Below are 17,044 nucleotides of genomic sequence, written 5' to 3'. Positions count from 1 at the left end.
AAAACTTTGATGCTGGGAGGGATTGGGGGCAGGAGGAGAAGGGGACAACAGAGGATGAGATGGCTTGATGGCATCACCGACTCGATGGACGTGAGTCTGAGTGAACTCTGGGAGTTGATGATGGACAGGGAGGCCTGGCGTGCTGCGATTCATGGGGTTGCAGAGAGTCGGACACGACTGAGTGACTGAACTGAACTGACTGAACATTAATGCTAACAATATGATTGTTACTTCTAAAATTTGTCGGAATATAATAAGGAACGTTTCTATTTAGGTATGGTTTCCACTGTACTATTGGAATATGACAATAAAATGGGATTAAAAAAAAACTAAAATATGCAGAAATGTTTCCCTATTTTCTCAACACCTTCTTAATATACTATATCCAGTTTTTCAGAATAAAGAGACTACTTTCATGTCCCTTGTTTTATCTGCCTAGATGAAATATAGACACATGTATTTATTTCACATCTAGTACAAAGAATATGACACTCAATGAAGAAAAATCATAGAGTTTGTAGCAATTGATGACTTTCAGCAACACTTTAAATCCCATGAGAGGGCTCACTTCCAACATATCCACCTTGTAACTTATTTATAAAGGTTCCAGGAAATCTCTTTTCCTGAAGGACAATTTTACTTTTGGCTAGAAGATAAAGTTCCCTGAAGGCTCCCACTCAAACAACCTCTTTACAAACAACCAATAGGAATACCAAGTCTAATACATACATTCATTTAGAACCTAACTGTTCTACAGTTTGTCATTTACTACACTCCTTCCTCTCAATTTTATGTCAAAATAGTTGTGAAAATAGGTTTATACACAGCCCAAGGAAACTAATGAATTGTTTTGGTCTTGTTTTAAAGGCACTCGAGATTACTTAGCTATTTCTAGATTTAAAGCAACATCTGTACAGGTGTTACAGATAGAAATCTGTTGCCTCCTTTATGCAAGGTAGAGTTCTAGGACGTGGGAACTTAAAGTAGGCAAGTTTTCTCATGCAGATTTCTTTAGTAATGTAATAGGATGAAATTAACAAATAAATAGACTAAAAAATAGGTGAATAATGTAATTTCAGGTAGTATCATGAAGAAAAGGAAGCACAATAATGGGATAAGAATGATGAAATATGGGGGAGGGGGCTGTACATTCCATGGGATACTTTTGGGAAGTTTCACTGAGGAAATGATGTTTGAGCATAAACATAAAATGATATAGAACAGCCAGCCACAAGAATAGGAAAAGAACATTCCAGAGAGAAGGAAGAACAAGCATCAAAGAACACAATACACTTAAGAAACTAAAACAATTCATTAAAATGAAACTAATAGAGTAAAAATCTTAGTTCATTTAGTTTAATTAAGGCAATATGAAATTTTTATTGTAGAAAATTTGGAACATACAGCAAAGTATAAAAATAAACATTTTACATAAACTATTTAAAAAGTTTTGGTATTTGGGTATGTATCTTTCCATAATTTTTAGATACTTACATAGAAAAGGGAAAAGCATAAAATACCCTACTGTGTATAATTTTTATTCTACCTTTTTAAAAAACTTAATTGATTAGGAGGACCTAATCTATTCAGTCACTAAAGTAATTCATAGACATAGTTTATAGGGGCTGCACGTTATTCCCTCATACAAAAGCAGTGTCTTTTATGTAATTAACTTCCCATGTTGTATTTTTAGGTTGTTTTTATTTTATTTTTCTATCTATTTATTTGCTCCAAAAGAAATTCTGTAATCAGTATTTTTATGAAAATATCTTTGTCACAATTTTATATAGTTTCTTGGAATTTGGAAGTAAGATTCATTTTGATCTTTAACATTAAAATAGTAAAGAGCCTGTCTTAGTCTCATTAGACTCTATACACATTTAATAAACAATAAAATCTTTTAAAGAGACTTTTAAAAATTTATTATTTTGTCTATCTGTCATGTATATACATTTGTATGGCCACTGGTCTTTTAAAAGAATTCATCAACACAGAAGACCATTCTAACCTGCAGGAGAGTGGTCATTAAAGAAGAAAGGATTCTGTGATTTACAAGAGATCACTAGTGAAATGACCTCCCAGAGATTCACTAAAATTATGACTACCAGAAGTCTTTGACTCAGGATTTAGAAAAAAATCTTAGTTTCTCTACAGTTCAGAAACAGAAAGTAATTCTAAAGGTAAGATAGCATTTTAGCCATGATGGATCTACTGAAATTTGTACTTACAGCTTTATTTTGAGCTACCTTGATCTCCACATGTGTTTCATCAACCCTTTCTGATCCACATGCTTATTTATTGTCTTTATAACTTATCCTAGAGCTATTTCTGCCCACTGGAGGAACAACATCAATAAACTGCAAGATTCTATTAGGTTTAGCCAACAGATGTTGATTTTTCCTGTTGGGTTTAATTTGTAGGTCTGCTATCATGGTGGTTCTAATATGTCATTTAGTGACCTTTCCTTCTCCATATTCTATGTAATATTAATCCTTTTATGTACTTACATTGGAGGATAAATTATTGATGTGCAATTGTCATTCCTGATAATTATGGTGTTATTGATTAATGCATGAAAACAAACACATAGCTAAGCAACCAAGGCAGTACACTAGAAGTTAAAGAATACCAGATTTTACTCCCTTGTCTTCTATTGACTTGGAAGACCAACTTGACTAGGCAACTTAACCTCCTTCCTAAGAAATATACTTTTATGGTGATGCATCTATGTTATCTGACAAGTGGGAATGATGCTTTGTATTGATTTTTTCCTTAGATGATGAAGTATGTGTCTAATCAAGCTCATTTTAAAGCACTTCACAAATACAAAGGCTATAAAAATACTGAGTAAGGCTGCTATGCTCACTGGAATAAAAATGTTCCTGAAAAATATATTTCTAACTAAGGGTTGTAAGAGAAAAATATCTCACTTCCATCCTAAGAGAGAACTACCTCTGTGACTCTGCCCTTGTTTTTTGCCAAGGGTGAGAACTGAACAAGAAACATACAGGTACTAGGATAAATATATCTGAAGATAAATTAGACATCTTATTTTCATATAAACATATTAAAAGACCGTTATAGAAAACTGTATGGGCCTAAAAATCATTGAAAACAAACACACACACCCCAAGACTCATTCTTTAATATTCTGTTCAACTTGGGCTTCTTATGCATGCTTCATTAAAAATATCTTCTAGGAATTTCTTCCCAGTTTGTTGAGACTAACAACTATCCCACCAGAGAACTCTCTCAGAGAGGTTTAGAAATAAATCTGAATTCCACAGTGCGATGGAAGCTGTGAACTATACCATAGAACATCTTTCACAGTCATGGGGGTATTTATTTTTTCTCCTCTCATCTGTACATTCACTGACTCGCCAACCACACCAAAGCTTATACCATGTGTATAAGTCATATCCAAGAGGAATTACTTTTTTCTTCTGAAGCCTGGAAGTTTAGGCCTGCATGGCTTTAACTTTTCAAACAAAGCAGTGAATATTTCATAAGTTAAGAAATTTAAAGAAAATCGCAGGAGGATTGGTCCTGGATCACCTTTATTTGTCTTTTGGGTATATATGTATGGGTTTTGTTTTCATTTCATTATTTAAAATGCTTGTGCTTTTTTAGAATTTGTCTGTATGCATGTGCAAAGCACAGCATGTCCTGATGAGAAAAGGCTCTGTTCAGGTACTAGCCTGTGAGTGTTGTTTCCTGGTCCCCCTAGTCTTGGTACCAGGATTCTGATATTTAATAGACTTTGCCATTGAGAATACATACAATTTCTCCTTTATAATGCCCACTGATGGGCATTATAATTATGTGACAATCCATGTACACACTGCTATCTTCAAAATGTAAAACCAACCAGGACTTGTTGTATAGCACATGGAACTCTACTCAATGTTATGTGGCAGCCTGGATGGAAGTGGGGTTTGAGGGAGAATGGATTCATGTATATGTACGGTTGAATTCCTTCACTGTTCATGTGAAATTACCACAACATTGTTAATTGGCTATGAAAGCGAAACTGAAAGTTGCTCAGTCATGTCCAACTCTTTGGAAACCCATAGACTATACATACAGTCCATGGAATTCGCTAGACCAGAATACTGGAGTAGGTAGCCTTTCCCTTTTCCAGGGGATCTTCCCAACCCAGGGATTGAACCCAGGTCTCCCACATTGCAGGCAGATTCTTTACCAGCTGAGCCACAAGGGAAGCCCAAGAATACTGGAGTGGGTGGCCTATTCCTTCTCCAGCAGATCTTCCTGACCCAGGAATGGAACCGAGGTCTCCTGCATTGCTGGCGGATTCTTTACCAACTGAACCATATACCCCAATACAAAATAAAAAGTTTAAAATTTGAAGAAAAAAGACAAATACGTGACAATCAGAATAAAATGAGACCTTGCTGAGATTAATTTTACCCAAAATACATGATTGTGGTAGGATATACATATATATTCAGACTCTTAATTCAATTTTCTTTTTCTGTGTCATATAGGAAGGAAGGTACTGGAAGAAGAAATATTTTTCTTCACATCCTGGAAAGGTTTGGGGATGAATTTCTCCCAGCCCTATATCAGAAGGAATGATAATTTTGCTTGATAATACTTTGGAATCTGGGTTTACAGGTCATATACGGTCTACGAGAAAACAGAAGTTTTGTGAGAGAGAAGGAAGAGATAGAGGGAATGAGGGAGAAGGAAAATAAAAAAGGGAGGAGAGAGAGAGAAGAAGAAGATGAGAGAGAACAGGAATGGGGAGGGGGAAAGAGAGACAGACTCATTGAAAGAAAAAAAAAAAAAGGCTTTTTTCCTCAGATTGAAAGGAAACCATTTGAGGTAGATGGGGTAGGAAAGGATATAAATTGGCCCCAAAGATCCCAGAAGAATTGTTTACAAAATAAAAAAGGAAGACTGGTAAGTGACGTTCAAAAAAGAACATTGAAAGAGACATTATCTGAAGGTCTAGAAACTGCACAATAGCTTGGCCAGTATGTATCCACCTCCAACCCTGATTACAGCTATAGCTACACTCTCGCTTTCCCGACCCTTGCACAGTTAACCCTCACATCTGCATCTGGAACTAACATCTCACAACCTGACTATCCAGCAAAAATGATGGTTGTATTTGCTACAGAGTTTAGCAGCATACCAGCAATACCATCTGATGTGGCCATCATATTTTTAAGACACCTCAGACACTTGTAAGAGTAAGATTGAGCAGGGGGCCCTCACACCCACTGATACTAAATGTGGGCTGGACCAGACCTGAAAAAACTCCAGGCTCCATAAACTCAGAGAAGACGATGATAAACTCAATGGATAATGAATATGTTAACTGTCCTAAAGAGTGAATGTATGTATGATCATACACACAAAGATGACATATACTATTCAGAGTGGGTCATATGGCAACTTAAAAATAAATTATTCACACTTGGGAACTGGTAAAACAGGCTGAACTGCCTATGAGAACTAATTCTGTTCTTGAAACTTCTTTGTATAATCAGCTAAATCTTTCCTCTCTTCCATCATGCTTCAAACCCTATCCTGCTCTGTGTCAGAATGGTGACTGAATTACATCTTTTCACACTAACTTCAGAGATTTCTTAGCCTCTAAGACACTCAATGAAGCTATGAGCCATGCTGTATAGGGACACCCAAGATGGATGGGTCATGGTGGAGAATTCTGACAGAATGTGGTCCACCGGAGAAGGGGAGGGCAAACCACTTCAGTATTCTAGCCTTGAGAACCCTGTGTACAATAAGAAAAGGCAAAAAGATAGGACACTGAAAGATGAACTCCCCAGTTCAGTAGGTGCCCAATATGCTACTGGAGATCAGTGGAGAAATAACTCCAGAGAGAATAAAGGGATGGAGCCAAAGCAAAAACAACACACAGTTGTGGATGTAACTGGTGACGGAAGCAAGGTCTGATGTTGCAAAGAGTAATATTGCATAGGAACCTGGAAACTGGTCAACCATTGTAAAAGAATGAAACTAGAACACTTTCTAACACCAGACACAAAAATAAAATCAAAATGGATTAAAGATCTAAACGTAAGACCAGAAACTATAAAACTCCTAGAGGAGAACATAGGCAAAACACTCTCTGACATACATCACAGCAGGATCCTCTATGACCCACCTCCCAGAATACTGGAAATAAAAGCAAAAATAAACAAATGGGATCTAATTAAAATTAAAAGTTTCTGCACAACAAAGGAAACTATAAGCAAGGTGAAAAGACAGCCTTCGGAATGGGAGAAAATAATAGCAAATGAAGCAACTGACAAACAACTAATCTCAAAAATATACAAGCAACTCTTGCAGCTTAATTCCAGAAAAATAAATGACCCAATCAAAAAATGGGCCAAAGAACTAAATAGACATTTCACCAAAAAAGACATACAGATGGCTAACAAACACATGAAAAGACGCTCAACATCACTCATTATCAGAGAAATGCAAATCAAAACCACAGTGAGGTACCATTTCACGCCAGTCAGAATGGCTGCTATCCAAAAGTCTACAAGCAATAAATGCTGGAGAGGATGTGGAGAAAAGGGAACCCTCTTACACTGTTGGTGGGAATGCAAACTAGTACAGCCACTATGGAGAACAGTGTGGAGATTCCTTAAAAAACTGGAAACAGAACTTATGACCCAGCAATCCCACTGCTGGGCATACACACCAAGGAAACCAGAACTGAAAGAGACATGTGTATACCAATGTTCATTGCAGCACTGTTTATAATAGCCAGGACATGGAAGCAACCTAGATGTCCATCAGCAGACGAATGGATAAGAAAGCTGTGGTACATATACACAATGGAGTATTGCTCAGCCATTAAAAAGAATACATTTGAATCATTTCTAATGAGGTGGATGAAACTGGAGCCGATTATACAGAGTGAAGTAAGCCAGAAAGAAAAAGACCAATACAGTATACTAACACATATATATGGAATTTAGAAAGATGGTAATGATAACCCTGTATGTGAGACAGCAAAAGAGACACAGATGTATAGAACAGTCTTTTGGACTCTGTGGGAGAGGGGAGAGGGTGGGATGATTTGGGAGAATGGCATTGAAACATGTATATCGTATAAGAAATGAATCGCCAGTCTAGGTTTGATGCAGGATACAGGATGCTTGGGGCTGGTGCACTGGGATGACCCAGAGGGATGGTATGGGGAGGGAGGTGGGAGGGGGGTTCAAGATTGGGAACTCATGTATACCCCTGTGGATTCATGTTGATGTATGGCAAAACCAATACAGTATTGTAAAGTAAAATAAAGTAAAAAAAAAAAAAAAAAAAGGAACCTGGAATGTCAGGTCCATTAATCAAGGCAAATTGGAAGTGGTCTCACAGGAGATGGCAAGAGTGAATGTTGACATTTTAGGAATCAGCAAACTAAAATGGGGTGGAATGGGTGAATTTAACTCGGATGACCATTATATCTAGTACTGAAGGCAAGAATCCCTTAGAAGAAATGGAGTAGCTATCATAGTTAACAAAAGAGTCCAAAATGGAGTACTTGGATGCAATCCCCAAAATGACAAAATGATCTATGTTCGTTTCCAAGGCAAACCATTCAATATCATGGTAATCCAAGTCTATGCCTCAACCAGTAATGCTGAAGAAGTTGAAGTTGAACAGTTCTAGGAAGACCTATAAGACCTTTTAGAATTAACACCCAAAAAAGATGTCCTTTTCATTATAGGGGACTGGAATGCAAAAGTAGGAAGTCAAGAAACACCTGGAGTAATAGGCAAATTCGGCCTTGGAGTACAGAATGAAGCAGGGCAAAGGCTAATAGAGTTTTGCCAAGAGAACACACTGGTCATAACAAACACCCTCTTCCAACAAGACAAGAGAAGACTCTACACATGGACATCACCAGATGGTCAACACTGAAATCAGATTGATTATACTCTTTGCAGCCAAAGATGGAGAAGCTCAACACTGTCAGCAAAACAAGACCGGGAGCTGTCTGTGGCTCAGATCATGACCTCCTTATCTTCAAATTCATACTTAAGTTGAAGAAAGTAGGGAAAACCACTAGACCATTCAGGTATGACCTAAATCAAATCCCTTGTGATTATACAGTGGAAGTGAGAAATAGATTTAAGGGACTAGATCTGATAGATAGAGTGCCTGATGAACTATGGATGGAGGGTCATGATATTATATAGGAGACAGGGATCAAGACCATCCCTAAGAAAAAGATATGCAAAAAAGCAAAATGGCTGTCTGAGGAGGCCTTACAAATAGCTGTGAAAGAAGAGAAGCGTAAGGCAAAGAAGAAAAGGAAAAATATACCCATTTGAATGCAGAGTTCCAAAGAATAGCAAGGAGAGATAAGAAAGCCTACCTTAGTAATCAGTGCAAAGAAATAGAGGAAAACAATAGATTGGGAAAGACTAGAGAACTCTTCAAGAAAATTAGAGATACCAAGGGAACTTTTCAGGCACAGATGGGCTCAATAAAGGACAGAAATGGTATGGACCTAACAGAAGCAGAAGATATTAAGAAGAGGTGGCAAGAATATGTACAAAAGAAGAAATGTACAGAAGAAATGTACAAAAAAGATCTTCCCAACCCAGATAATCACAATGGTGTGATCACTCATCTAGAGCCAGACATCCTGGAATGTGAGGTCAAGTGCGCCTTAGGAAGCGTGACTACGAACAAAGCTAGTGGAGGTGATGGAATTCCATTGGAGCTATTTTAAATCCTAAAAGATGATGCTGTGAAAGTGCTGCACTGGATATGCCAGCAAATTTGGAAAACTCAGCAGTGGCCACAGGACTGCAAAACGTCAGTTTTCATTCCAATCCCTAAGAACGGCAATGCCAAAGAATGCTCAAACTACCACACAATTGCACTCATCTCACATGCTAATAAAGTAATGCTCAAAATTTTCTAAGCCAGGCTTCAACAATACATGAACCACGAACTTCTGGATGTTCAAGTTGGTTTTAGAAAAGGTAGATAAACCAGAGATAAAATTGCCAACATTCGCTGGAAAAAGCAAGAGAGTTCCAGAAAAACATCTATTTCTGCTTTCTTGACTATGCCAAAGCCTTTGACTGTGTGGATCACAATAAACTGTGGAAAATCTTCAAGAGATAGGAATACCAGACCACCTGACCTGCCTCTTGAGAAATCTGTATGCAGGTCAGGAAGCAACAGTTAGAACTGGACATGGAACAACAGACTGGTTACAAATTGGGAAAGGGGTACATCAAGGCTGTATATTGTCACCCTACTTATTTAACATGTGCAGAGTACGCCATGAGAAATGCTGGAATGGATGAAGCACACGCTGGAATCAGGATTGCCAGGAGAAATATCAATATCCTCAGATATGCAGATGACACCACCCTTATGGCAGAAAGTGAAGAAGAACTAAAGAGCCTATTGATGAAAGTGAAAGAGGAGAGTGAAAATGTTGGCTTAAAGCTCAACATTCAGAAAACTAAGATCATGGCATCTGGTCCTATCACCTCATGGCAAATAGATGGAGAAACAGTGGAAACAGTGGCAGACTTTATTTTTTGGGGGGGGGTCCGAATTCACTGCAGATTGTGACTGCAGCCATGAAATTAAAAGATGCTTACTCCTTGGAAGAAAAGTTATGACCAACATAGCATATTAAAAAGCAGAGACAATATTTTTCTAGCAAAGGTCCATCTAGTCAAGGCTATGGTTTTTCCAGTTGTCATGTATGGATGTGAGAGTTGGACTGTGAAGAAAGCTGAGCATCAAAGAATCGATGCTTTTGAACTGTGGTTTGGAGAAGACTCTTCAGAGTTCCTTGGACTGCAAGGAAATCCAACCAGTCCATCCAAAAGCAGATTAGTCCTGGTTGTTCATTGGAAGGAGTGATGTTGAAGATGAAACTCCAATACTTTGGCCACCTGATGTGAAGAGCTGAAAAGACCCTGGTTAACATTTGAAAAGACCCTGAAGCTGGGAAAGATTGAAGGTGGGAAAAGAAGGGCACGACAGAGGGTGAGATGGTTGGTTTGCATCACCGACTCAATGGACATGAGTTTGAGTAAACTCTGGGAGTTGGTGATGGACAGGGAGGCCTGGCGTGCTGCAGTCCATGGGGTTGCAAAGAGTCGGACACAACTGAGCAACTGAACTGAACTGAAGACATTCTGATCCACTTTAAGAGCAGAGTCTTATCACAGGTGATCCAGGACATTCAGTCTTGTAAGACTGACTCTTTGAAGTCACAGTGCTTTGCAAATCATCAGGACTTCCATGTCCTCACACCAGAACACAGACCTGAGAGAAGTACACAGGTTTAGATCCTGGTGGCAGTAACACCCATTCAACAGATCTGGACCACAGAGTCCTCTCTCTCACTGGCTGCCTACCCACAAGCTGTGGCCTAGGTGGAGTTACTTCTTGAGTTTCTCTCCTCTAATGAATTCTCTGAAAGCAACTGATGCCTTATCTCAGGGAAGCTTCCCTCTTAGTCTTACGTTCTGTTTTCTCTGGAATGTTGCTGATGTCTGAGGTTTCATAAAGCAACTGGGAGTTCAACGTTCACAAATAAATTCCACATTGAATGCTGTCTGAACAGAATTTAGTAATACTCTTGTGGCACCATCAAAAATCCTATGTCACTATTGGAAATCCTAGGTCTGTTTGTTTAAGGATTTAATGTACCCATCTGAGTATCACATGTAAATATTCAACGTGATGCCCTAGAACAGACTGCTTTATCAGTGGCACTTTATTTAACACTCCATTATGTATAACTTGACAACTCTGAGACTAGATTCTTCTATGGAAACAGTAAGAATTTCATATAATTTGATCCTCATGTTAATTTAGGAAATGCAAGTAATTTAGGAAATGCAAGTTATACTTGTTCACAATGGTAAATGCAATAAGGGAGTGTCTATATTACTTAAAAATGAAAATTAGCATTTAAAATTATCTAAATTGGGAGAGATTTTTAAAGTCTTCTAGGCAAAGATAAATTCAATTTCACTCTTTTCAGCCATGCTTAAATCCTACCAAGAACAGTGACATCACAAGTCAATAAGAAAGCTCACAGTATTTCTATCATATTTACAATGATATTTTAGTCATCACATCTATCTTTAGACTTGAATACAATAGGACTTTCCTCTACTGTGTAGAAGAGTTATATCCACAAAATCTCACTGATAGCTAACTCTGGAAAAAAAAAAAAAGTCTGGACGGTCCTTTCCATGTTCCCCAAAGGATTCCTTTAGATTTCAGTTTTTTCAGACTAAGGCATTGCCGTTCATTTCTTACCAAGTGAAAAACATGCCTAGGGAAAAAATAATTTGCCTTAAAATTGAATGACATCATGTTACTGAAGCAAAGAACCAGGCCACTGCCCAGTGATGGTGATTATAGACTGCAATAGAGAAAATTAGTACTTGTTAAAAAGTGGAATATTTGATATGTTAAGCTGTCATTAACAGTGGGTTTCATTGTGAGAAGACATAGTTTAATGGACGAACTTTGGCCCCTAAAAGGTATAAAATAATTTTCTAATTTGGCAATCATTTTGCTAGTGATCAAGGGCAAGACATTTAATGACTTTTCTCCTTCATATGTTGAAATATATACACTCATATTTTTAAAGGACAATATGAATTATATATAAAACAAATCCATTTATGTGGAGATACCAAGCAAAAATCAGAAAACAAAATATCCACCTATACATCATCTGGGTAGGATCTTACTTTTAGGACTATTTTATCTTCCTATGCTTGCTCCATTTTCTTAAAATGGATACAATTATAATGTGTACTTTGAGTTGTTAAGAGGAATAACTAGATATGCTTATAAATCACTCAGAAAAGTATCTGATACCTAATGATGCTTAGCGATTACTTGTATGATTATCATTTATTACTGAAAATGTCCTACAAAGGACGAAGCTTTTTTCTAATGTTGAGGATAATTGTCAAGAAAAACCATGGGATTTGATTCCAATTTTACTGTGAAGTAAAAAAGAGAAAGAAAAAATGAGCCATGAAGTCATCCTTGGAATAAGAGTATAAGGAAACAAATGGCTTATTGAAATATATAGAGTTACATTTTTTTAAGTTATATTTACATAAAAGTCCTTTACAATTGCTTTCCAACTGTACGGCTTTTCTCTGAAGTCTCATATTTTTCTCAGTGACCTCTTAACAGATCTGCCAAATAGTAGAACTAGTTTGAAATGATGTTTTGAAACTAGAAATAATGTAGGCTCCAGGGGGAAAAAAGAGGGGTACAATTTACCTGTCTGCTCTGATTAGAGCTACTAATTGAATGTGAAGGTATATGTGCATAAAAATGCTGTGCTTCAATAAGAAGGGAAACCCCCTAAAATACATTTTAAAAAACTTGATATGGATTCATAATGGCCAATGAAATTTCAAAAACCATCTAGTAGAGGCTTTTATTTAAGGTTTGAGTCATTTCTGAACATTCTTGCCAGCTGGCCATTCAGATTCTATTTTCATACCATCATATGAAACTGGAAATTTACATGTGTGCTGAGTCGCTTCAGTCTTGTCCAGCTCCTTGTGACCCCATGGACTGTAGCCTGCCAGGCTCCTCTATCCATGGGATTCCCCAGGTAAAAATACTGGAGTGGGTTGCCATGCCCTCCTCCAGGAGATCTTCCTGACCCAGGGATCAAACCTGCATCAAATCTGCAACTCAACGCAGATTCTTAACCACTGGACCACTGGGGAAATACTGAAAATTTACCATTTCCCAAATCACCTCAGGCTAAAGTTAGGCACAAGGAATGCGGTGGAAGTAGCACAGGTTTGGGCTGTAGGCCACCCTGGGTTCATATTCTGGCTCAGTCATACACATTGAGTGTCCTCCATAGAAGCAGTGGTGCTAAACCTTAGATTCCCCCCATGTAAAACATGAGTGGTGATCTCCACCTCTGATAGTTCTCTGTGTTAACACAGCTAAGCCAGATATTTGATTAAACACTAATCCAGATGTTGATATGAAGGTATTTCGCAGATGTGGCTAGCATCTGTAGTCACTTGGCTTTAAGTAGATTACCTTAAAAATGTGTGTTGATGTTCAAGACCTCAGCATCAACTCCTGCTGAGTGGCAAGCCTACTGGCGTATTCTACAGATTTCAGACAGACTCAAGACTACAATAAACTCCCAGCAAAGTTTCCAGTCTGCTGGCCTGCCCTAATGGTTTTGAACTTGCCTGCCACTAACTCATTCACTCTCTCTCTTTCTGTCTCCATCCATATAATTATTTGTATATGTATATATGTATAAGATATATACACACAAATATATACTTACATACACATATATATGGGGCTTCCCTGGTGGTTCAGATAGTAAAGAATCCATCTTAAATTCAGGAGACCCAGGTTGAGCCCTCATTGGGAAGATCCCCTGGAGAAGGGAATGGCAACCCATCCCAGTATTCTAGACTAGAGAATTCCAAGGACAGAGGATCCTGGCAGGCTTACAGTCCATGGGGTCACAGAGAGTTGGACACCACTGAGTGACTATATACATTTATATAAAGGGATTTAAAAATGCGGGCAAAAATAAATTTTATCATTTTCTTGTCAATTGTGCTTAAATGCCATTGGGAAGAGTGGCCTCATAAGTTTCTAAGATAGCTTGTGAGGTTTTCATTGTTTATAATAATATTTGAATTGTTACTGTTCTCTCACTCTTCTAAGGGATGATATATTGTTGTTGTCTTCCTGGAAACCATGGCTGATAGACTGTCTCACAGGAATAGCTCTTCGAAGGATACAAAGGTACGCTATATATCTGACTCCTCGGTGGTCTCTTCCCAAACATTATCTGAAAATTATCTCCCTGGAGCCTCCCTTCTAGTCGAAGTTCTAATACAATAAAAACAATATCTGATCCTAGCTTGGATCTGGTTCTATAAATAGTATGATTAAGTCAACTGACAAATTTGAAATGGAATATAGATTAAAGTAGACAAAAGCATCACACTTAATAAATGCACTGCATTTACGTAAGAGAATATTCTAACTTTTAGGAAATACGCATTGAAGTACATAAAGGGAAATGGGGTATGACATATGAAACCTAATCTCAAATGGGTCTGGAAAACTTGTAAAAAACAGATAATCATAAAGCAAGTACAGAAAATGTTAATGACTGCTGCTGATTCTGGGTAAAGAGGACAGAAAAACTCTTTGTTTCATTCTTATAACTTTTCTGTATGTTTAAGATAATGTTAAAACAAAAACTTCGAAAATGCAAAAAAAAAAAAAAAAAGGAAAATGGCATCAGTTCAGTTCAGTTCAGTCACTCAGTCGTGTCCGACTCTTTGTAACCCCATGAATCACAGCACGCCAGGCCTCCCTGTCCATCACCAACTCCCAGAGTTCACTCAAAACTCACGTCCATCGAGTCGGTGATACCATCCAGCCATCTCATCCTCTGTCGTCCCCTTCTCCTCTGCCCCCAATCCCTCCCAGCATCAGAGTCTTTTCCAATGAGTCAACTCTTCGCATGAGGTGGCCAAAGTACTGGAGTTTCAGCTTTAGCATAAGTCCTTCCAATGAACACATAGGACTGATCTCCTTTAGAATGGACTGGTTGGATCTCCTTGTAGTCCAAGGGACTCTCAAGAGTCTTTTCCAACACCACAGTTCAAAAGCATCAATTCTTCGGTGCTCAGCTTTCTTCACAGTCCAACTCTCACATCCATACATGATCCCTGGAAAAACCATAGCCTTGACTAGACGGACCTTTGTTGGCAAAGTAATATCTCTGCTTTTTAATATGCTATCTAGGTTGGTTATAACTTTCCTTCCAAGGAGTAAGTGTCTTTTAATTTCATGGCTGCAATCATTGTCTGCAGTGATTTTGGAACCCCCAAAAATAAAGTCTGACACTGTTTCCACTGTTTCCCCATCTACTTCCCATGAAGTGATGGGACCAGATGCCATGATCTTAGTTTTCTGAATGTTGAGCTTTAAGCCAACTTTTTCACTCTCCACTTTCATCAAGAGGCTTTTTAGTTCCTCTTCACTTTCTGCCATAACGGTGGTGTCATCTGCATATCTGAGGTTATTGATATTTCTCCTGGCAATCTTGATTCCAGCTTGTGCTTCTTCCAGCCCAGCGTTTCTCATGATATATTCTGCATACAAGTTAAATAAGCAGGTGACAATATACAGCCTTGAGATACTCCTTTTCCTATTTAGAACCAGTCTGTTGTTCCATGTCCAATTCTAACTGTTGCTTCCTGACCTGCATATAGGTTTCGCAAGAGGCAGGTCAGGTGGTCTAGTATTCCCATCTCTTTCAGAATTTTCATAGATGGACCCAAACCAAAACCTTGGAGTGATTAGCACCCCTTTCAGGGCACCTGAACTAACTGGTAGCTGACAACATATTTGTGTGTGCTCCGTCGTGTCTGACTCTTTGTGACCCCACAGACTGTAGCCCACCAGCTTCTTCTGTCCATGGGATTCTCCAGATCAGAATACTGGAGTGGGTTGCCATGCCCTCTCCAGAGGATCTTCTTGATGCAGGAATTGAACCCATGTCTCTTACTTCTGCATTGGCAGGCAGGTTCTTCACCACTAGCACCACTCGGAAATCCCCAGTTGACAGTACCCTTTGGCTGAGTTTAAAGGCTTGAGCCTGCTGGGCTCACCAACAAGCCTGTTCCTCCAACACTGGCTGAGCCAGTATCACATCCCAAGTGGAAAGAGGGGGTGAGCATACGGGATGACCAGAATGGAGGTTGAAGATGAAGAAGCATGCGGTCATTCTTCCATCACTAGCTTATGTTCTCATATGTGAATGATTTAATATACGTTTAAAACTGCATGTAGTTTATTAAAAAAAAAAGTCTTTTTTCTTTAAGATACTTGCCATTTATGCATCATTTCAAGATGCTTAAGTTCTAGCTCGTTGAAACTTTGTCTTGAATGAAACGAGGCACCAAGATTACCCAACAGGACCCGTTTTGATGGAATAACCCCCTGGGGCCATTTACTTTGGGTCACTGTAAGGAGTTGGTCATAAATGCAGTATATCACTTGAACTGTAACGTGTTTCATGAAGAACATTACCCAGAGGACTACTACAGGAAGCTTTACAACTTCCAGACGAGCTGTCCCGTTGTTTTCTCTGATGCAACTAATTGGGACACACCTAGTGGAAAGACTCAATGGACATGAATTTGAGCAAACTCCAAGAGACAGTGGAGGACAGAGGGGCCTGACAGGGTGCAGTCCACGGGGTCGCAAAAAGAGTAGGACACGACTTAGTGATTGAACAACAACAATGGAAAGGCAATGCTATGCAGACCCTGCTGTTTTCAGAGCTAACCTGGAGTCTCCAAGATCTTTCAAAAGTCGGCTTCCTAGGAAACATGCATTTGGTTACACACCTTACAATTTCAAGTCCAGTTAACAAAACTAACAGGGATTTGCCTTGTCTCTTGTTTACTTCAGAACTCTGTCTGGATGTCCATCCATCTTGTGGGTTCTTACTTCTCTTTTTCTTGATATCTGAGGCCTGTGTCCTCATGAGGCACAGGTAGTCCAACCAGAAAGATAAAACCCAAATCAGGTTCAGAACCTTGCTTTATTATGCTTCTTCAGAAACTATAGAAACTTGGGTAAGTATGCCTGTAACTGGCTGAAAACCTTTCCCTGCTCAGTCATTCCTGCTTCCTGTGCCCTGAGTAAGCTATGGCTATTCTTAATGCCCATCTCAGAGTAGTCCATACATCATTGTTCCACACCCCAGGACAGCCATGGACATCTGAATGTGATGTAATTCCTGTGCTTCCTGTACATCTATACTGGGCAAACCTTTCACCAAAGTACAGAGGAAAAGTTAAAAGTAACAGTCTTTTACTTCAGGGTACAAGGAGGAAGTAAAGAATGAATTCTTCTTCCAGAGCTCCAGATGGTGGAAAAAGTCCTGTTTGTGTAGAGAAGTCAAGACGACTTCATCACCATACCTTTTCTGCTGTGGCAAAGTTCC

This window comes from Oryx dammah, unplaced genomic scaffold (assembly GCF_014754425.2).
Source record: "Oryx dammah isolate SB20612 unplaced genomic scaffold, SCBI_Odam_1.1 HiC_scaffold_1, whole genome shotgun sequence".
Classification (NCBI taxonomy): domain Eukaryota; kingdom Metazoa; phylum Chordata; class Mammalia; order Artiodactyla; family Bovidae; genus Oryx; species Oryx dammah.
This window is presented reverse-complemented; position numbering follows the sequence as displayed.